At 42.3% G+C, this 25,091-nt stretch overlaps 1 protein-coding gene across 14 annotated transcripts in view; it reads right to left on the bottom strand.

Annotated features, from left to right (window-relative positions):
* Positions 1–25,091, bottom strand: part of LOC126271885 (dystroglycan 1) — a 960,129-nt gene that overhangs the window by 118,892 nt on the left and 816,146 nt on the right. Inside the window, exon 1 of one of the 14 annotated variants that reach the window (XM_049974255.1) lies at positions 366–438. The exons of the other annotated variants lie outside the window; for them this stretch is intronic. The gene's annotated coding sequence lies outside the window, so the exon portion shown is untranslated. Of the gene's footprint in view, positions 1–365; positions 439–25,091 lie in introns of those variants that run through there. 14 annotated transcript variants of the gene reach the window in all.

The raw sequence follows: 25,091 nt of genomic DNA, 5'->3' as shown, positions 1-25,091 counted from the left end.
TTGGAACAAATATTGAATAAAATAAGCTAAATCTTAAACCAAAGAATCATAAACCTAGCTTTCCGAACAAACAACAATCTAAAAACCAGAATTCTAACTGAAAAAAACCAAAATCTCGACTTTTGTTAACCCGAGCAAATAGAACAATTCGTGCAACTACTCAGCAAAATTCTATATCGCTCACACAAGACGAAATTTTACCATTCGATTCAAAGAACACACAAGAAATTGCGACAATAATTAATCAAGCTTTCACCTGCATCTCAAAACCCAAAACCACAAATTCTACACAGAATACCGAAAGGACATCCCATGAACATCTTGGAAGAATTAGATGAACAAATCGATCTCAAACATAAAATTACCTGGAAAATTTTGCTGACATTTTGGAAAAGGAATGGATAAAAATCACAGTAAACAGGAACCAAAGATAAACATAGATACAAATGAAAGGCAAGTAACACCATTGACTAGCAAAGATATACGGTAAACCCGAAGCATCACCGAGAATAAACTGTCAATACGGCTGTCGAAAGTATTTCACGAAAATATTCTATGCAAAAAAAAAAATTACTTGATTATAATGACCTAGCAAACAATAGGGAGTCGTCAGTTTACTCACTGATGCAATAGGGGCGTCTATTCCAACTACACATTCAGTGAAAAAAGGCATGACGAGGTATTCTATGCTGCAGGACTGACGGAAAAGAAGACTTTTTCAGTATTATAGTATAAGAAATTATTAATTATTTGATTATTACTGCCCATACTGAGATACCCTGTTAGTAAGATTGATTGGAGACTTGTTAGCAGCAGTTTATCAGTTACGTTTACGTGAGAGACACGTTTGTCTGCAGCCTGGCTACACCTCCCATACGACATGGTGGTCGTTCACAAATGAGCACCCGACCTATACCGCTGTCTACTCTTCTTCAGTGACGTGTGCAGCTAGTTTTTTTGTGCAGATTGTCCTTGTGATAATATTACTTCGTGAAGACCTCAGTAATCCAAAGCAAATACTTCTACAACTTTGATTTCAGTTGTGATTGACTTTTGAGCGAGTCGAGTTGTGGGGGCCCACAGCCCGCCAATCATTATGTTGCCCGTTTTGAAGGGACGCGAAAAACCGTGTCATGCATGTCTGGCTGCACTGCGTCATCACAGATTCCCGCCACTGCGCTCTGTGAATCACAAACTTGTGTCATTCGACCGCTAATACCGAACGCGTGCCGTGTCTATAAAGAAAACGGTACCCACCTCCGTAGCACAGGTATGAACTCAGGCTTGCGCGGTGGGGATCCGACTAGGAAATACCTGCTTCGAATCCTGATGCCGAAAAAAATTGCCGAGCGCATTCGGCCACGCAGATTTATGAGGTAGAAAGGAACATGGTGGCTATGTCTGCATGGAACGCATGCGCTTGGAAATTTAACGGTGCTCTACTCCACGGTACAAGTCGCCTCTCTTGCAGAATCTGGCGCTATGTAAGGGGTTCCCAACGAAATGGGCCCACATGTTTCCAAGGTTGTATGGCGTACACTGCAGGAACTGCGATGGGGACCCTTGCATTCTCTTATCTCTTCCCATGCTATTTCCCTATTTTTGGTGCCTTAAAGGAAGACATTCGAGGCCGTCGGTTTGTTTCAGACGAAGGGGTGCGGGGGTGGTTACAATCGTGATCCCATCGGTAACCGCAAACATCTGGCCATGAAGACATTGACCGGCTTATTTCACAATGTGATAATTGTATTAACTGTTAGGGCGATTAATCTTTTCCATCCGTCTCGTTTTCATTTGACTGCCCCATATAACAGGAGCAGGGAAGACTGACAGATTAGGCCAGACTGGAGACATGCTAGACACCCTAATGTACGCGGTGGCTGCCCGGAGTATAGAAGAGGTGTCCCCAGATTCCTAAGTAATTTGATACGGCCCCTTACGACTTTCTCTCCTGAGGAAACCTTTTCATCTCAGAGTAATAATTACGTCACATGTCCTCTGTTAGTTGCATACAGGGTGTTACAAAAAGGTGCGGCCAAACTTTCAGGAAAAATTCCTCGCACGCAAAGAAAGAAAATATGTTATGTGGCATGTGTCCAGAAACGCTTACTTTCCATGTTAGAGCTCATTTTACTACTTCTCTTCAAATCACATTAATCATGGAATGGAAACACACAGCAACAGAAAGTACCAGCGTGACTTCAAAGACTTTGTTACAGGAAATGATCAAAATGTCCTCCGTTAACGAGGATACATGCATCCACCCTCCGTCGCATGCAATCCCTGATGCGCTGGTGCAGCCCTGGAGAATGGCGTATTGTATCACAGCCGTCCACAATACGAGCACGAAGAGTCTCTACATTTGGTACCGGGGTTGCGTAGACAAGAGCCTTAAAATGCCCCCCCCAAAATAAAAGTCAAGAGGGTTGAGGTCAGGAGAGCGTGGAGGCCATGGAATTGGTCCGCCTCTACGAATCCATCGGTCACCGAATCTGTTGTTGAGAAGCGTACGAAATGTGCAGGAGCTCCATCGTGCATGAACCAAATGTTGTGTCGTACATGTAAAGGCACATGTTCTAGCAGCACAGGTAGAGTATCCCGTATGAAATCATGCTAACGTACTCCATTTAGCGTAGGTGGAAGAACATGGGGCCCAATCAAGACATCACCAACAATGCCTGTACTGTAGAGCAATGAGTAGCATGTCAACACAAGCACCGAAGTCAACATTACCTTCCTTCAATTGGGCCAACTGGCGGTGAATCGAGGAAGTACAGTACATACTGACGAAACTAAAATGAGCTCTAACAAGGAAATTAAGCGTTTTCGGACACATGTCCACATAACATCTTTTCTTTATTTGTGTGTGAGGAATGATTCCTGAAAGTTTGACCGTATCTTTTTGTAACACCCTGTATATATCAATCTCTATCTTTCCCTACAGTTTCTAGTCTCTGCTGCTTCCTCAAGTAGCACGACTGTAATTCTTTGATGTCTTAACACACGCCCTATCATACAGTCCCGTGATCGTCAAAATGTTTTGTTGAAGAGGCAATACTGACGTTGTGGAACGGCCCTAGGAACGCAAATATACTGATCTTATCGTTAAATGGTAACGTACTTAAATTAGTATTTTATGATCCTTCAGTAAACTAGATATACTATGTGTCTTTCCAAAAACTCATCGGTTACATTTTCTCGGAAGTTTCGGCAGACGTTTGCAATTTCGTTTTTGCAGTTTGTAACTGTAGTCAGCCAAAGCAAGTAATGCTCGTCACATATACGACGCTCACTGTCGACGGAAAGTGTCGGTTGGTATCCAATTGCAAGCAAACCGAATTTTAAAAGCGCAATTTTACGTTCGCACTCGATAGAGCGTTTTGATATTAGCTTCATCGGTATGTATTAACACGGAAAGTAAAACACAAAGCACAACAAGTACTTCAGGAACGACAACACTGCCCTGGCCTACACTGCCTGCTACGACCGTGCAGCAGCGCTACTCAATCGCTGCTGCGCTCCTGGTTATCTTACTGTCCATAGTAATAGCTACCGATAAATGCAATACCACACTATACTAATTGGGACCGCTCTATCGAATAGACACGTTCAATTACGCTTTGAAAATAATTTTGTTTGTAGTGGGAAATAGGCCGACGCTTTCCGTCGACGCTCGGCGTCGCATGAAAGATGAGCAGTATTTGTTCTGGCTGACTCAGAGAGTACAGTAACTGAACGATAAGTTTTCTGCCAGCCCTGAAGTACTCACCGTTAAGAGTCGGCACTATTCGGAACACATCGAGTCCACTGTTCTCTGTTTTTACATTGCTGCCACCCTCAGCGACCCGAAATTCGCGAGACTAATTGCATGACGAAGTGGTGGTGTGTCGTTTGAATGAGTAAATAATCAGTTGGTTAATAACAGTAGTTGTACCTATATTTAAATGCTCTATGAAATAAGAAAAGCATCATCCACACAATTCCGAAGACGGCAAGAGCTGACAAGTGCGAGAATTATCGCACAATCAGCTTAACAGCTCATGCATCGAAGCTGCTTACAAGAATAATATAGAGAAGAATGGAAATGAAAATTGAGAATGCTCTAGGTGACGATCAGTTTGGCTTTAGGAAAAGTAAAGGCACGAGAGAGGCAATTCTGACGTTACGGCTAATAATGGAAGCAAGGCTAAAGAAAAATCAAGACACGTTGATAGGATTTGTCCACCTGGAAAAAGCGTTCGACAATATAAAATGGTGCAAGCTGTTCGAGATACTGAAAAAAGTAGGGGTAAGGTATAGGGAGAGACGGGTCATATACAATATGTACAACAACCAAGAGCGAATAATAAGAGTGGACGATCAATAACGAAGTGCTCGTATTAAGATGGGTGTAAGACAAGGCTGTAACCTTTCGCCCCTACTCTTTAATCTGTACAATGAGGAAGCAATGATGGAAATAAAAGAAAGGTTCAGGAGTGGAATTAAAATAGAAGGTGAAAGGATATCAATGATACGATTCGCTGATGACATTGCTATCCTGAGTGAAAGTGAAGAAGAATTAAATGATCTGTTGAACGGAATGAACAGTCTAATGAGTACACAGTATTGTTTGAGAGTAAATCGGAGAAAGACGAAGGTAATGAGAAGTAGTAGAAATTAGAACAGCGAGAAACTTAACATCAGGATTGATGGTCACGAAGTTAATGAAGTTAAGGAATTCTGCTACCTAGGCAGTAAAATAACCAATAATGGACGGAGCAAGGAGGACATCAAAAGCAGACTCGCTATGGCAAAAAAGGCATTTCTGGCCAAGAGAACTCTATTAATATCAAATACCGGCCTTAATTTGAGGAAGAAATTTCTGAGGATGTACGTCTAGAGTACAGCATTGTATGGTAGTGAAACATGGACTGTGGGAAAACCAGAACAGAAGAAAATCGAAGCATTTGAGATGTGGTGCTATAGACGAATGTTGAAAATTAGGTGGACTGATAAGGTAAGGAATGAGGAGGTTCTACGCAGAATCGGAGAGGAAAGGAGTATGTGGAAAACACAGATAAGGAGAAGGGACAGGGTGATAGGACATCTGCTAAGACATGAGGGAATGACTTCCATGGTACTAGAGGGAGCTGTAGAGGGCAAAAACTGTAGAGGAAGACAGAGATTGGAATACGTCAAGCAAATAATTGAGGACGTAGGTTGCAAGTGCTACTCTGAGATGAGGAGATTAGCACAGGAAAGGAATTCGTGGCGGGCCGCATAAAACCAGTCAGTAGACTGATGGAGGGAAAAAAAAAAAAGGACAGGGTCCCAGACGTTTACAAAATGATGTAATTGTCATCTTCCTTCTACTCGCTGCACTGTAATACAACAGTCTCGATTTAATTTCATATTCATAGCCGAAAATACGTATCGCATTTTAGGATGACTGTCTCTACGATGCACATTCACGAATCTACGTTACTTTCTTGTCAAAACCTATAGTACACCATTGCTTGTGATCGGTACGAGTCGCGCACGCTCTGAGTTGTCAGCACTGGAAGACAAGCAATAAAACGTCTCCTCCTCTGCAGCCGCCGCACTACTAACTCCTCATCCTTTGAGGTAAGTGGCCAATTTTACTTACCTCACGGCCGAATTCAGCAACGTCAATTAAAACTAAACGTATCTTGGAACATTATTATTTCTGTAAGTATTTTTGTTTTCCTATGAGCAGGAAAATTACACCCCTAAGAAAATCTTAACTAGTTAACGCTTTTGGATTCGGCTTTTAGTTGCTAGATGCGTATTGTCACAAAATATGGTTGAGAACCGCGGGCTGCATGAATATTTTGAGTCCGGCGGCAGTTTGACAACCACTGTTCTAGTCACTCCTTCCCAGCGCTTTCCATGTGTTTCTCCCCTCGCTGATTCTAAAAGCACCACAATATAATAGCGTTTACTAGGCACTATTACAAAATTACGACTACTACGTAAGTAGAGGTAAATGTGCGTGTTTTTGAATGCTAGCATGCATTACGTCAGTAACACGTGTCTTATCTGTTGGCATTGTCTTAGCTTTCTCATTATTGCAGGCTGTAGTCTGAATAATCGGAATGTTTTAGTTTGACACTTCAACTATGGGTTCTTTAATTCGTTTGCAAATTACGTTACCTCAGAATGCATTGTACATAACTACGTTCACGATGACGGGTTGAACTTTACCGTGAATAAATATTTATTCTAATTAATCGAGTCAACAAGCGCTAATGCTGAAGTGAAACAAATGGTAATGAGATGGGGAGCTATTAATATCAATGGGGGCTACCATGGGAAGAAGGTAGAGCTGGCAGAGGCTGCAATTAAGATGGGGCTGGACGTTTTACCTGTTAGTGACATTCGGGTAAGGGGTGAGAAAGAAGAGGAAGTGGGAGAATACAAGGTCTACCTGTCAGGAGTCAAAGCAGGAATAGCACAATGGGGTGTAGGGATTTACATCAGGAAAGAAATGGAACCCAGCGCAGTTGCAGTAAGGTATGTAAACGAACGACTGATGTGGATAGATTTGACAGTGTCTAGCAAGAAAATTAGGGTTGTGTCAGTATATTCGCATTGTGAAGGGACAGATCAAGATAAGATGGATAGTTTTTATGAGACACTCACTGATGTAGTTGTTAGAGTAAAGGACAAGGACAGTGTTCTGCTCATGGGTGATTTTAATGCCAGGATTGGAAATCGAACACAAGGGTATGGAAAGGTTATGGGTAAATTTGGAGAGGATATGGAGGCCAACAGGAACGGGAAACAACTCTTGGATTTCTGTGCCAGTATGGGCTTAGTAATAACAAATTCCTTTTTTAAACGTAAGAAAATTCACCGGCATACTTGGGAAGGCAGGGGAACTAGATCTGTCATTGACTATATAATAACAGATCAGGAATTCAGGAAGGCTGTGAGGGACACACGTGTATTCAGGGGATTCTTTGATGACACTGAACATTATTTAATCTGCAGTGAAATTGGGATTGTGAGGTCGAAAGTGCAGGAGGACAGGTCCATATGTAGGAGGATAAGAGTGGACAAACTTCAGGATAAGGAAATCAGGCTCAAGTACGTAACAGCGATCTCAGAAAGGTACCAGATACTTGAATGTAGTCAATTACAGTCATTGGAAAAGGAATGGACAAGGTACGGGGACACAGTACTAGAAGTGGCTAAAGAATGTCTTGGAACAGTAGTGTGTAAAAGTAGGACGAAGCAAACAGCTTGGTGGAATGACACAGTCAAGGCAGCCTGTAAAAGGAAAAAGAAGGCGTATCAAAAGTGTCTACATACTAGAACTCAGGTAGACAGAGAAAGCTATATTGAAGAAAGAAACAAAGCCAAACAGATAATTGCAGCATCCAAGAAGAAATCTTGGGAAGAGTTTGGAAACAGGTTGGAGACCTTGGGTCAAGCTGCTGGAAAACCATTCTGGAGTGTAATTAGCAGTCTTCGAAAGGGAGGTAAGAAGGAAATGACAAGTATTTTGGACAGGTCAGGAAAACTGCTGGTGAATCCTATGGATGCCTTGGGCAGATGGAGGGAATATTTTGAAGAGTTGCTCAATGTAGGTGTAAATACGATCAGCAATGTTTCAGATTTCGAGGTAGAATGGGATCCGAATGAGGATGGAAATAAAATCACATTTGAGGAAGTGGAGAAAATGGTCAATAGATTGCAGTGCAATAAAGCAGCTGGGGTGGATGAAATTAAGTCGGAACTCATCAAATACAGTGGAACGTCGGGCCTAGGATAACTGAAATGGCCTGGGAGTCGGGACAGGTTCCGTCAGACTGGACAAAAGCAGTAATCACACCAATCTTTAAACATGGAAACAGAAAAGATTGTAACAACTAAAGAGGTATCTCTTTAATCAGCGTTGTGGGTAAAATCTTCTCAGGTATTGTTGAAAGGAAAGTGCGAGTATTAGTTGAGGACCAATTGGATGAAAATCAGTGTGGGTTTAGGCCTCTTAGAGGTTGTCAGGACCAGATCTTTAGCTTACGGCAAATAATGGAGAAGTGTTATGAGTGGAACAGGGAACTGTACCTATGCTTTATAGATCTAGAAAAGGCATATGACCTGGTTCCTAGGAGAAAGTTATTGTCTGTTCTACGAATTTATGGAGTAGGAGGCAAACTTTTGCAAGCAATTAAAGGTCTTTACATGGATAGTCAAGCAGCAGTTAAGAGTTGACGGTAAATTGAGTTCATGGTTCAGAGTAGTTTCAGGGGTAAGACAAGGCTGCAACCTGTCTCCACTGTTGTTCATATTATTTATGGATCATATGTTGAAAACTATAGACTGGCTGGGTGAGATCAAGATATGTGAACACAAAATAAGCAGTCTTGCATATGCGGATGACTTAGTTGTGATGGCAAATTCGATTGAAAGTTTGCAAAGTAATAATTCAGAGCTAGATGAGAAATGTAAGGACTATGGTATGAAGATTAGCATCTCCAAAACGAAAATAATGTCAGTGGGAAAGAAATATAAACGGATTTAGTGCCAAATAGGAGGAACAAAGTTAGAACAGGCGAACATTTTCAAGTACTTAGGATGCATATTCTCACAGGATGGCAACATAGTGAAAGAACTGGAAGTGAGGTGTAGCAAAGCTAATGCAGTGAGCGCTCAGCTACGATCTACTCTCTTCTGCAAGAAGGAAGTCAGTACCAAGACTAAGTTGTCTGTGCACCGTTCAATCTTTCGACAAACTTTGTTGTATGGGAGCGAAAGCTGGGTGGATTCAGGTTACCTTATCAACAAGGTTGAGGTTACGGATATGAAAGTAGCTAGGATGATTGCAGGTACTAGTAGATGGGAACAATGGCAGGAGGGTGTCCACAACGAGGAAATCAAAAATAAAAACTGGGAATGAACTCTATAGATGTAGCAGTCAGGGCGAACAGGCTTAGATGGTGGGGTCATGTTACACGCATGGGAGAAGCAAGGTTGCCCAAGAGACTCATGGGTTCAGCAGTAGAGGGTAGGAGGAGTCGGGGCAGACCAAGGAGAAGGTACCTGGATTCGGTTAAGAATGATTTTGAAGTAATAGGTTTAACTTCAGAAGAGGCACCAATCTTAGCACTGAATAGGGGATCATGGTGGAATTTTATAAGGGGGCTATGCTCCAGACTGAACGCTGAAAGGCATAATCACTCTTAAATGATGATGATGATGATGATGATGATGATGATGATGATGATGGCTGAAGTGAAGGCGAAACAAGATCTATCGCAGGAGTGGGTTGTCGTAGAAATAGGGTTTACAAAGCGGCCGATTTGTCTTTCATAATTTCTAATAGACAACGAATGGAATGAAAATGACTGTAGCGATGTATGACAAAGCGTGCAAGAGTCTCTAGAATCCAACTATATCGCCGATGAAAGGTACAGAAATAGCAAAATAAGACGTCTCGAAATATATTCATATGTTATATCACTTTCATCAGTCTGCCTAACTTTCAACACCCATCTACAGCACATATCTGACGATTCGATTCTCTTCTTTCTCTGCTTTCTCACAGTCTACGATTCCTTTGCATGCAATGTTGTGATCCAAACGAACATTCTCAGTACTTCCGGCTTCAAAAAATTAAGACGGATGTTCGATACTAGTCGAGTTCTTTTGGCCATGAATGCCTTCTCCGCCTGTCCTAGTTTGATTTTTATGTCTCTTTGCTTCTCTATTATGTGTTATTTTGCTTCGAACATAGCAGAATACCTTCACGTTGTCTTATTCTTGGTCACCAATTTTGATAAGTTTATCGCTAATATTATTTCTGCTGCTTAATATTTCGTATTTCTTCAGTTTACCCTCAGTCTATATTCTATAATCATTAGACTATTCACTCTGTTCAACAGGTCATGTAATTATTTTTCACTTTTACTGGTTTTGATAATCGCGGCATATTCATTGCACGGCAGATTCGTTATTTATGAACAATTGCCGCTGAAACTTTGAATCACTGCATGGTCATCGATTTTATCGCCAGTGACTCCAACCATTTATATTCATTGTTTTTAATTTAGCTCTAACTATGTCTGACTTTTTGGCAATTTGAGCAGGAAGTATATGCACAAATACAGCCATTAATTGAAAACTCATAAGAAAGTTACTGGTTTCGAATTATTATAAACGTCATTGCTGTTTTATTAGTTTAGGCGAGGCCTTGGACGTTATAACATCGAAGAAATTGCCCATCAAGGTTGTGTGTTGACTCGAGAAGGACGAATGTTTGAATCACAGCTGTTCACTCAGAACTTCGTAACAACGCGATAAAAACACATACAACTCTCCTCGCTCTGGAAGCTACTCGTCACACTTCTATCCTTAAACACTCCACATGGTCAGTTCGCAAAAACTGAACTTCAGCTCACCACGATGTGAGCCACAATCTAACACGAATAAGTAAGTGATGGCGTGTGATAAACTGCGAAAAGTTTCATTCGATTTCTTAACTTGAGTTGCAGATGGGAAGAAAATGAAGCTCGAAGACGCCACTATTCCGGCAGCTATCCAACCAGTGCGATTGATACTTAACTTAAAATTCACTTACGATCTCGTCTGTCCCAGTATAAACCCACCCAAGATTTACTGGCACCACATTACGCTCACTCCTTCGATTTCCTTGTTATTAAACTCCATAAATCTCCTCACAGGAAATTATACTTCTGCACATTCTCCCGGACGCCGTGAAATGACGCAGATATCTGAGGCAATATCTTCTAACGATTTTACATATTAAATTTAACGAAAGCGCGACTGAATTCTAATAATTGGATTTCTTTGCTCAAGACTTTAGCGGTTTCATAACTAACACATTTCCTAGTATATCATAATGTATACAAACAGCGTAGATCAACGCTTGTTCGTCACTAAGAAAATAATTTTTCTCTCATCCCTCTCCCTATTAATTCCTTCCCTAAAGATAATTTCAAATCAGAAGGATACGGGATGAAATTATTAGCTATCACAAGGAAGCAAACGAGAAATTAAGTCACACGAATGTAAACAACTCTGGCCCCTGTATTTCAGAAACTTAGGAATTCAGTAAAACTTCAGTTTCGGTGTGAAGACATAAAAGGCGTGAATCAAATTTCGCCTCCCAATATTTACTTTCTGCTCAAGGAAAACCGATGACCATATTACGAGATAGATATATGTTACTTAATTTAAACTGCGTGGTCAAAATAAACAGAAAAGGTTGTCCCATGTGGTGTCCCGTGTACGACGCAAGAATGTTTACATCTCCATCTTCATGACTACTTTACAATTCACACTTAGTGCCTGGTAGAGAATTCGAACCAATGCCACACTATTTCTCTATCGTTCCATTCTCTGACAGCGCACGGGAAAAACTAACACTTGAATTTTACCGTGTGAGATCTGACTAATTTTACTACGATGCTCATTTCTCATTATATAGGTAGTTGTCAACAGGATATTTTTGCATTCGAAGAAGAAAGCTGGTGACTGAAATTTTGTAAAAAGGTCTTGCCACACAGAAAAACACGTCTTAATGATTGCCATCCCAACTTGTGTATCTCTTATTTCGAGATAGTGCAAAATGAACTGTATTTCTGTGAACTTCTTCGATGCACTTCGTCTGTCATATCTCATCACGAGCCCATTCCGTGTTGCAGTACTCCAGAAGAGGACAGACACGTGTAGTGTAAGCTATTTCTTTAGCAGACATGCTGCCCTTTATAAGTATTATGCCTTACCCACAACGTTATCTATGTCATCGTTCCAATGTAAGTTGTCCGTCACTGTAATTCCTGGGTATTTAATCGCATATACAGTCTTTAGATTTGTGCCATTTTTCGTGTAACCGATAACTGACGGGTTCATTTACGTAGTCTCGTGGATGACATCGCACTTTTCGTTATTTAGGGTCATCTGCCACTTTTCGCCACATAGAGAGACTGTGTCTGGGCAACAAAAATGGTTCAAATGGCTCTGAGCACTATGGGACTTAACTTCTGAGGTCATCAGTTCCCTAGAACTTAGAACTGCTTAAACCTAAATAACCTAAGGACATCACACACATCCATGCCCGAGGCAGGATTCGAACCTCCGACCGTAGCGGTCGCTCGGTTCCAGACTCTGGGCAACATGATATCTGTGCAGTGTACTCTAGGCTTGCGTCTAGTGATCATAACAGCGCCGGCCGCTGTGGCCGAGCTGTTCTAGGCTCTTCTGTCCGAAACCGCGCTTCTGCTACGGTCGCAGGTTCGAATCCTGCCTCGGGCATGGATGTGTGTGCTGTCCTTATTTTAGTGAGGTATACGTAATTCTAAACCCTAGGGGATTGATGACCTCAGAAGTCCCACAGTGCTTAGAGCCATTTGAACCATTTTTGATCATAACAATACGTCATGAGTTAGCAGATAATGAGCGTTCGATAAAAATTACACAAGATGGATTGGTTATAGCAAGTAGGAGTTTATACAAGAATTCGGGTTTCGAAATATCTAGGGTGGATCTTCACTGTCAGAGAGAGAATCTTTCCGCATGCATAAGCCACCGCCCAGGATGACAACAAATATTTGACGCACTGGCTTCATGTTGCAACACACAAGTAAATGTGTTCGTATCCGAAAATCGAAACCTGGATCATACTACTTAGGCCAAAAATTATTCTTTCAGAGAGCCACATTTTCGTCAATGAGTCACCTTTTTTCTCACTCATTGTGGCTTGTCACTATAAAAAAGTTCACTTGATTTAAAAATAATTAAAGATATTTATGACGTTCGTGAATCTGTTTCATACAGTAATGGAGAGGAGGCTCGGAACACACTACATTGCATGAGTATAATATTAATGTCGCAATTTAGTTGTTACAGTTTTAAAACCTAAATTGACATTAAAATGGGAATCATAAGTCCTGATCTTCGTATTGTTGGTTTATCAACTTTCTGATTCATCCAGATTTCGTCGCTCTGCAGTAACCATTCCGTGCAGAGGACATTCCCCAGTTCTGCACCCGCTGATTCAGCTGATAGCGTTATTCGCCAATTTTCACAGGGCTGCGTGAGAACCATAGATTGCACCTCTGGTGTGGACACGAACGTTTGCACAGCGCACGCGAAGTACACTTACTAGAACATAGATACGCCAACTAGAAAAGCGTTTCGTGTTCATCTGGCAAACTCGCTTCGCAGAATAGAGCAATATAACATCGCTCGAACAGTGTGCGCAGTGCAGACGGTGCTGAATTTCCTGTGCATGTAAAACAGCTGCGGTTAACGCCAAGTTCACCCTTTTTAAACATATCCAATCCACTTCAACTAAATTATCTACTCTGCCATTCATTATCGTAGTATCCGAATCCTTAGCGAACTTCAAACGCGTCTTTTAAATCCCACTTCCTTTCATAATGACTCTTCCGGATGAGTCTCTTAAACTATAGCACACTTTTCATTATTACTAAATTTGGCTCTGAGTCTATATCTGCACCTGCGTACGCTTACAATCCAATATTTGATTTCGATATCTTTGTCTTACCATGATGTAATCCACCTGGAATCGTCCCGTGACTCCGGATATTTTCCAAGTAAATCTCCTCCTCTAGTGACTCTTTAACAGAATATTCGCAGAGACCAGCTGAAATTTATTGTTGAACGCAATTAATCTTTCTACTCTCTCATTCCTTGTCCCAAGTCCATATTCTCTTGTAACCTCTTCTACTACATTCCAGTCCTCCATGACTCTTAGATTTCATCTTCCTTTACATACTTAATTACTCTCACACACACACACACACACACACACACACACACACACACACACATATATATACTTTCTCTGTCTCCTCATCCTCTCATAGCGACGTCTGAACTATCGTTGTCGGTGTTGGTTTGCTGTCGAATCCGATGAGAACAACCCTGTCACTGAAGTGTTCTCAGTAGCTCAATCTCTGCCCTACTTTACTATACATAACGAATCCTACAACCGCTATATCATTTTCTGCTGCTCTTGATATTATCCTATATTTGTCTTCTTTCCATGTCACTTCACTGACTCGTATTGCATTTTCTTTTCTGATTTTCTAACTTTCCCACTACGTTCAGACTTCTAACATTCCATGCTCTGACTCGTAGAATGTTATCCCTTCGTTGTTTCCTCCATTTTTTTTCTCATGGTCACCTCTTCCTTGATAGTACTATCTCGAGATCCTAATAGAGGACTAATCAGAAATCTTTTGCCAATGGAAAGATCATCATGACACTTTTACAATTACAGGCCACTTGTCATCTGGGTACACATTAAGCGTCTTTAATACAGCTGTTTCCATTTCCTTCTGCATTCTCGTGCATCAATGCTGATTCTTCGTCCGTTGAACAGCAGTTTCCCACACCAAGGACAAGATTGTATCCTTGGCGTCTGTCTCCTCCTACGTCCTCTCTGACAAGGCTGTTTGCAGAAGAGGGCGACTGCTTATGCCGGAAGCCTTCGGCCGCCAATCTTGATTCAGAACCCAAGTAATGACTGGGTTCGAATCCGGCACATAGCATATTTTGATTACTAGTCAACGACGCCTCCCCTCGACCACGAAATTGTCGTACCAGTATTGAAACTAGATTCCAGAATTTGTAGCGAAAAGAAAACCAGTGCTGTTTTTTAAAAACGTTTTTCGTCATACCTTCACTGGATTGATGCCTGATACGACTTTTTCTCCTATCCCAAACCTTTCATTTCAGAATAGCGCATTCACGCAACGCCCTCGATTAGTTGCTGGATATATTCAAATCACTCCCTCCCCCTTTACATTCTGCCCACTATGCCTCTCTCTAGTAGACTGGAAGTTATTACCTGATGCCTTAACGCATCCTGTTCCGTCTTCTAGTCAGTGTTTTGCATCTATTTCTTCTTCAATGATGCTCCAAAGAAACGGCTAATTCCGTGTCTGTCCCTTTAGCATCCTTCTGTAACGCCTCAACTGAAACGTTTCGATTCTCCTCTTTTCCGGTTTTCTCCCAGCGCTATCCATGATTACTTTACATCGGCTTTCATACTCAGAAACTTCTTCCTCAAATCAAGCTATAATTTTAACGCTATCAAACTTCTCTCAGCGAGGGATGCCCTGTTAATGCGGTGAAATAGTCAGACGTGACAATAGCTTGATATATACACACACATCAAAAACAGATTTGCATCAGCTCGGTTCCGAGAGTTCCGAAACCTGTACAGATAAATTGGAATGGACATCAATGTAAACATCATTTCCGCCCTTTTTATTGCTCATGAAAACCACACAGTGCATGTTGTTCCACCATACAGCGAGACTTTCAGAGGTAGTGGTCCAGACTGCTGTATACACACCGGTACTTCTAATATCAAGTAGCACGTCCTCTTGCATTGATACATGCGTGTATTCGTCGTGGCATACTATCCAAAAGTTCATCAAAGCACTGTTGGCCAAGATTGTCCCACTCGTGAACGACGATTCAACGTAGATCCTCAGAGTGGTTGATGGGTCGCGTCGTCCATAAACAGCCATTTTCAATCTATCCCAGGCATGTTCGATAAGGTTCATGTCTGGAGAACATGCTGCCCACTACTCGAGCGATGTCGTTATCCCGAAGGAAGTCATTCACAAGACGTGCACGATGGGGGCGCGAACTGTCGTCCATGATGACTAATGTCTCGGCAATATACTGCCGATATGGTTGCACTATCGGTCGGAGGATGGCATTCACGTACCGTACAGCCGTTACGGGCGCCTTCCATGACCACCAGCGGCGTACGTCGGCCCCACATAATGCTACCCCAAAACAGCAGGGAACATCAACCTTGCTGCACTCGCTGGACAGTGTGTCTAAGGCGTTCAGCCTGACCGGGTTGCCTCCAAACACGTCTCCGACGGTTGTCTGGTTGAAGGCATATGCGACACTCATCGGTGAAGAGAAAGTGATGCCAATCCTGAGCGGTCCTTTCGCCATGTTGTTGGGCCCATCTGTATCCCGCTGCATTGTGTCGTGGTTCCAAAGATGAACCTCACCATGGACATCGCGAGTGAAGTTGCGCATCAGGCAGCCTACTGCGCACAGTTTGAGTCGTAACACGAATTCCTATGGCTGCAGAAAAAGCATTATTCAACATAGCGGCGTAGGTGTCAGGGTTCCTCCAATCCATAATCCGTGGGTAGCGGTCATTCACTGCAGTAGTAGCCCCTAGGAGTCCTGGGATAGGTATGTCGTCGACAGTTCCTGTCTCTCTGAATCTCCTCCATGTCCGAACAACATCATCCGAGATGCCTGGACATTTCCCTTGTTGAGAGCTCTTCCTGGCACAAAGCAACAATGGGGACACGATCGAACCGCGGATTTGGCCATCTAGGCATGGTTGAAATACAGACAACATGAGCCGTGTACCTCCTTTCTGGTGAAATGACTGGAACTGATCGGCTGTCGGACGCCCTCCGTCTAATAGGCGCTGCTCATGCATGGTTGTTTACATCTTTGTGCGGGTTTAGTGACATTTCTGAACAGTCAAAGGGACTGTGTCTGTGATACCATATCCATAGTCAACATCCATCTTAAGGAGTTCAGGGCCCCGGAGGGATGCAAAACTTTTTTGAAGTGTGTATGAATTGCTTTGAACCATCGTTTCGGCCACTGATATCTTAGATCAAAACTTAGAACTTACTACGTTAAATGTCACTTATTAAAACTTGTATCTGTGCGGGGCGTCAACGTCAATCATAGAACTCTGACCGCGAACTCGCCTGCAGTCCGCCACCAGGACTGGAGGATAAACCTTTATAGCTCGTGCTGGCGTAACCTCAGAAAGTCATTAAACAACCGTCGGTCGAAGATCCCGAGACAGAAACAAATAGGCAATACGACATGAAGTGGTAGAAGAAAGCCTTTACAATTTTATATTCTGCAACTACTTACCTCGACACACAGTAACTTCAAAAAGTTGCAGTGATCTGGGTAACAGGATTTTCGCTTGAAGCTTTCAGGTTAGCAAATGTTTATTTTTGCTCTTAGCATTGACCACGGCACGCAACTCGTGCTTCTTTGACAAGCTCTCTACACAGCTGTCTTCAAACTCTGACACCCAGCAAAGTCCAGAGGCGAATACGACCGTCTGTAGAAGATGCTGTTGAAAGTTATTGTTACGTATGAAGATAATTTGATGGCTAACGTTGAAACGATTATGTATATAGGAAAGCCACAACACCAGAAAACTGTGCCGAAACAAGCGAAGATCTGGAATTGTCGATGGCTAGGTCAGGAATTACTTACTTCCTTACATACTTACTACTGCTACACTAGAAACCAGAACGAAGGTCTCGTTAGATATTGCAGATTGTATAGTATAAATAGTGATTGTGAGAAATATTAACACACAAGATGAAATACTGACTATATCGTAAGAACCGACTAACTATCGTCTTACAACACACATTGATTTGTGCAGGTGTGACATTTTATATGGGAAATATGACGGGTTATTTATTGAGCAATTGGTTCTTTGGCCCTCACAGTTTGTTACAATTAACTACTACAGGACCTAGCAGCCTCACTTTTGTCGGTGTCCTGGGGTGGTCAACATGTAGCACCCGTGTGCATCACAGGAGACGTCGTGGACAACCGCCGGCCGCTGTCAACACAACAGAGTGACATGCTACAGCCTATGACGCTTGTATTGATACCTTTGCTTGCAGTGCGTCTTTGGATTAAGTTATCTAGCTACGGTTTACTTGGCATCCTCTCAGCGCCTGGAGCGGGATTTAAGTACGCGAACAACTTTTATTGTTAGTAGCTGTCCGTGTTCTGAGGGGTTGACTGTCTCGGAAGGAATCTCTCTGGATCGCAGCCTGAGCTCTCTAGCCGTGACGGTCCATTCAGCGTGTTTGGATGGCGGATGTTTAGTTTGCGGAGCGCGATTAAACCTACTGGAGAGTCGCAGCCTCCCTCTGCTTGTGCGACATCAGGCCTTACTCTGGATTTCGACTAGGCCTGTTTCCTGCTGCCTTGGTCGGTGGACATTGCCACATATACTGTCCTTAATTTTCCTTGGCCTGACGCAAGAATAGCCGACAGTACCATTTCTTGGGTGTGGTAAAGTATCCGCTGCTATTCGAGAAAAATCCTATGCGTTTGCTACTGAATTTCGTTTGATGTTCTCGCCGTAAGCTGAAAGGCTTATACTGTTAACCATTGTTTTGGCCGAAATCCCGGTAAAAAGATTTTAAGAGGGCTTCCACTTTACTTTCTGCTATTTGGGAGTACCTGTTCTCGACGCGCTTTTACTTAAGCTACTGGCACGTGTGTTTCCTAGGTTTGGTTATATTTAATTTCTTTTAAAAATGGTCTGTTAACCTTGATCTAGAAAGGTTTGTCGCCGTCCGATGTGGCCGAGCAGTTCTAGGCCCTTCCGTCTGGAACCGAGTGACCGCTACGGTCGCGGGTTCGAATCCTTCCTCGGGAATGGATATGTGTGATGTCCTTAGGTTAGTAAGGTTTAAGTAGTTCTAAGTTCTAGGGGACTGATGACTTCAGATGTTAAGTCCCATAGTGCTCAGAGCCATTTGAACCAAAGATTTGTCATTAACTGCTCTATGGTGCGTACATTTTCTAGATTTAGGTATTTTTTTTAAAAAAAGTTTAGTGTCAGTTGACTCTAATCTATAAAGATTCGCCGTTACCTGGACCTCCTCTCCAAGTTTTGGTCTCTGTAATATTTTCCAGTATCAATTAAGATTAAAAGGTCCATGTGTGTCTGTCGTAATTTATTTTATTATCTACATCCTACTGTACCACAAGTACTTGCAGGGCTATTGGACTCAGCTGTCAGCCCCCATTTTCCCTGTCAAGGTTTCCGGCTTTCATGCTATTTGTCGTTTATATGTTAAGTAAATCTGATGTCTTTCATGCGTGTGGGATCTAGAATCTGACCTGAATCGAGCAACAGTTCGGGGAACAGCCCGAGTTCAAGCCGTTTACTTGCGTTGAATAATCGATGTGTTCTTAAAATGTATGTACCCTATGATCTTTTATGTTTTGCAATTAATCAGAATTATTGTTAGACCCAGTAAGAGTCTCAGGGACGGATTTCTGATATTTATGGAGTTCAAAAAGTGTTTGCTTTTTAGTAAGAAAAAAAAAAGTTCTCTGAAGTATTAAAAGAACTGAAATCAGTTTATTTTTATTTGGGTTATTCCCGTGAACATAATGGTTCGTGATTGTTGGTGTTAAACTAGGCCCCTGTTGCTGTGGAAGATAAATATGTTCAAATGATTGTTTTCTTTACGCTCAGCACGTTACCGATTCCACATCCTAGCTCCTTGCCATTTCAATGTATACTTGATATTGAACACTAGTGCACTCTTTCCCCAGATTTCAGTACATCATACTCTTTTTCCGTTGCCTCGTCAATCTTAAATTCGGACTGAATAGCAATTAAAGAGTCGAATTTGGGCTTTACCCTTTGTTTATGACTGTAGAACTGCCCTTTGAGTTCACCTCCATTCCCATGATTAGCTTCGGTTAATCAATGTTCAAAAGTACGATGGTAACTCCAAAAGAAATGCACAATTTTTTTTAATCCATCTTGAGGGTAACTCCAAAAGAAATGCACGTTTTTTTTTTAAATCCATCTTTTATTCTACATGTTTGGAAGTTTTACAGTGTGTAGATACACCCTTTAGGAACAATATTATCATTTCTCCACATAATTTCCATCCCTCTCAACTGCCTTAAGCCATCTTGGAACCAGCACCTGTACACCCGCACGGTAAAATTCTGGACCAATCTGTTGGAGCCACTGTTTGGCAGCGTGCGCAAAGGAGTCATCATCTTCAAACCTTGTGTCCACGAAGAGTCTTTCAGTTTCCCAAAGAGATGATAGTCACATGGAGCCAGGTCAGGACTGTAAGGCGGGTGTTTCAGTGTTGTCCATCCGAGTTTTGTAATCGCTTCCATGGTTTTTTGACTGACATGTGGCCGTGCATTGTCGTGCAACAGCGAAACTTTCTGCTTTTGCCGATGTGGTCGAACACGACTCAGTCGAGCTTGAAGTTTCTTCAGTGCCGTCATATATGCGTCTGTCAGCAGTCACCAATTCGTTAACACTCTGCACATTGTCTGGAGTCTGTGCAGTACGAGGCCTGCCGCTGCGAGAACAATCCTCAATATTGCCGTGCCCGCTTTCATCACGTAATCTGCTTGCCCACTGACTAACTGTACTCCGATCGACAGCAGCGACTCGATACACCTTTTTCAACCTCTTGTGGATGTTTCCCACTGACTCGTTTTCACAGCACAGGAATTATATGACAGCACGTTGCTTCTGACGAACGTCAAGTGTAGCAGCCATCTTGAAGACATGCCGTGGCGGCGCCACTCACGGTAACAGGTCGAACTAAGTTTGAAAACAAGCGGGAAGGATGTATCTACACACTGTAAGCCTTCCACACACGCAGAATGAAAACTGTATTTTTACAAAAATAGTGTGCACTTCTTTTGGAGGGGCCCTCATTACTGCAAATCGGACCGAGTTCGATTCTGCAAAGACCACAAGGTATGTCATTACCTTCACTGGGTCTCATTTATCAACTGAAGCGGTAGGCAAGCGAGGTGGACCCCCACATCTTCTACCACTTCATTTTGTGCGCTATCTTTTGAACCACCTTGTAGAGATTTAGAAGGCGCAGTTGTTGCCATCATAGGGCAGGGCGTCTGCGCGACGACGGGAAGTGGTTTGGCTGCCGGCGAGGAGTCGTTATGCACTGCGGCAGCCTTCATTAGGGCCGCTAATTGAGAAGGCGGTGGCTGGCTGCATCCAGGTACCGCCCCCCCCCCCCCCCCCCCCCCCGCCACCCTCCAGGCTCCATCCGGGCCGCCGCCCTTCCGCGCAGCATTTTGTTGCCTTTCGCCACGACTACTCTCGTCTCTTTACTCAATTACAGATTTCTCTGTTACGTTACCACAAACTGACAGAAAGCATGCGCGGCAACAGCGTCTAAAACCGCTATAGCGTTACGCACATTTAGTGGATCTGCTTCTTGAGAAGAGGGCATTAAGCGGCTTCTGTTGTTACGATTTCCAAAGATGGCAGATACTGATTGGTGTGATATTAGCAAAACCTCAGTTCAATTAGTCATGGTTGCAAAATATTAAAACGCATTGTTTGCCGGCGAATAGGAAGATTAAAAGACACCGACATCGGGAAAAATCAGTTTAAATTTCTACATCTATATCTACATTTATACTCCGCAAGCCACCCAACGATGTGTGACGGAGGGCACTTTACGTACCACTGTCATTACCTCCATTTTCTGTTCCAGTTGCGTATGGTTCGCGGGAAGAACGACTGCCGCAAAGCCTCCGTGCGCGCTCGAATCTCTAATTTTACATTCGTGATCTCCTCGGAGGTATAAGTAGGGGGAAGCAAAATATTCAATACCTCATCCAGAAACGCACCCTCTCGAAACCTGGACAGCAAGCTACATCGCGTTGCAGAACACCTGAGTTTGCTAAGCATCTCAATAACGCTATCACGCTTACCAAATAACCCTGCGACGAAACGCGCCGCTCTTCTTAGGATCTTCCCTATCTCCTCCGACAACCCGATCTGGTACGGATACCACACTGATGAGCAATACTCAGGTATAGGTCGAACGAGTGTTTTGTAAGCCACCTCCTTTGTAGATGGACTACATTTTCTAAGGGCTCCCCCAATCAGTCTCAATCTGGTATCCGCCTTACCAAAAATTAATTTTATATGATCATTCCACTTCAAATCGTTCCGCACGCATAATTTCCAGAGAAATGGAAGAATGCATGCGGCGATACTGACTCAACGAGTTATCTTAGAAGATAGACCGAAGAAATGTAAACCTGCTTTTATAACACCTGTAAATTTAGAGAGAGCTTTTGACATTTTTGACTAGATTGCACTGTTTGAAATTCTGAAGCTATGAGAAATAAAATACAGGGTGCAAGAGCTTATCTACAACTTGAACAGAATACATTTTATAGTGGATTGAAAATAGGCTATAAGATGAACATAAAAAAAAACAAGGATAACGGAATGTTCCAGAGTAAAAACAGACGATGATGACGGAATTAGATTACGAAATGAGACACTAAAATTAGTGCGTGACACCTGCTATTTAAGTTGCCAAATAACTGACGATGGCCGAAGCAGTAAAGATATTGAATGTACGTAGACTGATAACAGCGAGGGAAGAGTTTTTCTAAAAGAGAATTTTGTAAACTTGTAATTAAACTGAAGTGTCTGAAAGTCCTTTCCGAAGGCGTCTGTCTGAAGTATAATAGTTATATAGAAGTGAAAGATACGAGAAACACTACAGACAAGAAGAGAATAGAAAGTTTTAAAATGTTTTTCAATAGAACAATGCAGATTGTTACATAGACCGGGTAACTTATGAAGCGGTACTGAATCGAACCGGTGAGAAAATAAACCGAACGCACAACTTGACTGAAGGAAGAATCTGTTGATAGAACACATCCTGCGACATCGAGGCACTGTTAATTTGGTAATAGAGGGACGTGCCGGGGTTAAAACTGTACAGAAAGAACAGGGCGTGTCTACAGTAAACAGGTTCAAATGGATGTAGCTTGCAGTGCTTATGCGGAGATGAAGAGACTTGACCAAGCTAGACAAACATGGGGACGAAAGGAGAGGTTTGAATGTGACGTGTTTCGTTAAGATTCATCCAACGAATCTTGACTTTGCCATCTCCTCTTCCTACATATAGTTTTAAGTCGTTGTTCCATTTTAGGTCTTACATCGCTCCTGAATATACACGTATTACACACACACACACACACACACACACACACACACACACACACACACACACACACACACAAATAATTATTGCCTTGCTTCATATAACGGTAACAGCTTTGGGAGAAGTTGAATATCTCTCTCTCTCTCTCTCTCCCCCTATGACTGATCACCTGACCATTGGGAGTTTAAGCAGAGGGAATTTATCTGTCGGGAATAAATCCTATATATACTATAAATGCGAAAGTTTGCGTGGAAGCGTGTTTTTTACTCCTTCACGCTGAAACGTCTCGACGGATTTAGAATGAAATTAGCTTATACCCTGAATTAACACAGACTTCTTTTAGAGGTGTGTAATACAAGATATTTTACTCGTCTGAAGAGTATAACACGAACTATGGAACAATAAGTACGCTTACAAAAAGCTTTAACTTTTGAACTGGTATCGTTTTCTGTGAAAATGCTTTTATTGTTTAATATGGCCTATGCGGTACGATTAAACGTAATGAACACAATGCTTTTACAATCTTTCATACAAGCTGCTGAGCATGAGGCGTATCTTATAGCTTCTGAGACGCGTGAAGGCTCACAACAACGGTGTCAATCAAATGCTGTACGGCAGAGAGAGGACATGGCTTTACATGTAGAACGTGGTAGCCGTTAAGTGAGGCTCGACTTGATTATGATATGCGAGCGTATCCACTGGAAAGACGCTCACACGTGACAGCAGATGATGTCGTTGCACGTACAATTTGTGCTGTACCGAACTAGGAATTGCTTATTTTCTTTCTTCGTCCAGTTAATGTGTTTGTTACTCCTGGATGAACTTCGGAGTGGAGATACCCTGAATTAACACGAAAGTCGCCTTTTACTAAAAAAAAAAAGAAAAAAAAAGAGGATGAGCTGTTCCAGTGGGATGGATAACATGACTAAAAAGTCAACCATTAAAGTCAACTACGAAATGATTGTATTAAGTTTCGTGTAGAGATTAGTTTTTTCCTTAAGTAAAAGAGTGAGTTGTGAGCGACATGTATTCTGTCAGCTTCTCCCATCGCCTCAAAATCTGAAGAATTTTTTCCGATGACAAGCGCGTTTTGATGGGCCGCAAGTGCCTCGTGCCTCAATATCTCTATTACTTATGTGATGGCGCATATGAGTGGATAGTGAGTTCGGGCATTCACATTTCTTTATAAATAACTTTTACTGTGAGTAACACCGATGGACGCAGGTGGTTTATTAATAAATGTCTTCATCCCTATTGTATTGAAGTCACTGAAGTTAATTTGATGGAATCTCCAGGACACAAACCAATGAAATCCAACAACGAGAAATGAAAGGGAAATTGTGAACCTGTAATGTGAGTGGATGTGGTGAAAAACTAAAATTTAATTGAATTCATTTCAACGAATTTAATTGAATTGGTATATGTCTCTATAGCAGGGAAAATTAAGGGTATCCGTTTCCTAGAGGTGCCATTCCCGCATGTTCCGTAGGAGAACCTCTGTTAGCCTTCGGTAGTAACAGGCACAAATATGAACGACAGTGAAAATCTTGAGTCAGGCCGGAAGGCGTTCTCAGATTTCCTCACGATTAAGGCGACTGCTTGCTATAAGCAGAAGATCCGAAATCGAATCGCAATCGGACACAACATTTCCATTTCTCAGGATACAGTCATAGATTTTCGTCTTATGTTTCATACTGAAACCGTATTCCCTGGCGTTTACTGGCACCATTTTTTTTTTTTTTTTGTTAAAAATGCTCAAGCATTGAACGGTTAGGAGTTTTATATGTATCAGCTTGCATTCGCAGTGCTACAGTTGAAATTACAAGTGATAAACATGGAACAGTTTGAGAGTAATTGGTTAGCTGGGCTATAGTGTTGTAGCACTTCTGTCAACGAATGCAAAAGAGAGACCGTTTGTATAGGCGTTTCATTTGGGTGTCGATGCTAAAATTTACGATAGTGAATAGCTGCCGAACATCTAGCCATCAAAATTTTGGAGAGAGAAGGCTGTTCTCCTGCACTGTTACTTTGTCAAGCAATATTGCAGAGCTCGTTGAAAGATCGGTGCAATGCGTCGCAATTTGGGCACGCGGTTAGCTATCATTATGTACACGCTCACCGGACAATAACCAAATTTCCATTATGTTGGCGTTTTGTGTCACGGGAATAAATTTGAGCGCGGAATGGCCGTCCCGCCGACATTTTATAAAACATCCGGAGTTTGTTCAGCTGTCAGCGGGCGCTGTTTACACGTGTGGTTGCCGTCCTCGCCGACGAAATTATCCGCTA

The sequence above is a fragment of the Schistocerca gregaria genome, chromosome 5, assembly GCF_023897955.1.
Source record: "Schistocerca gregaria isolate iqSchGreg1 chromosome 5, iqSchGreg1.2, whole genome shotgun sequence".
NCBI lineage: Eukaryota > Metazoa > Arthropoda > Insecta > Orthoptera > Acrididae > Schistocerca > Schistocerca gregaria.
The sequence above is the reverse complement of the archived record's forward strand: the minus strand, read 5'-3'. Positions and strand labels throughout refer to the sequence as shown.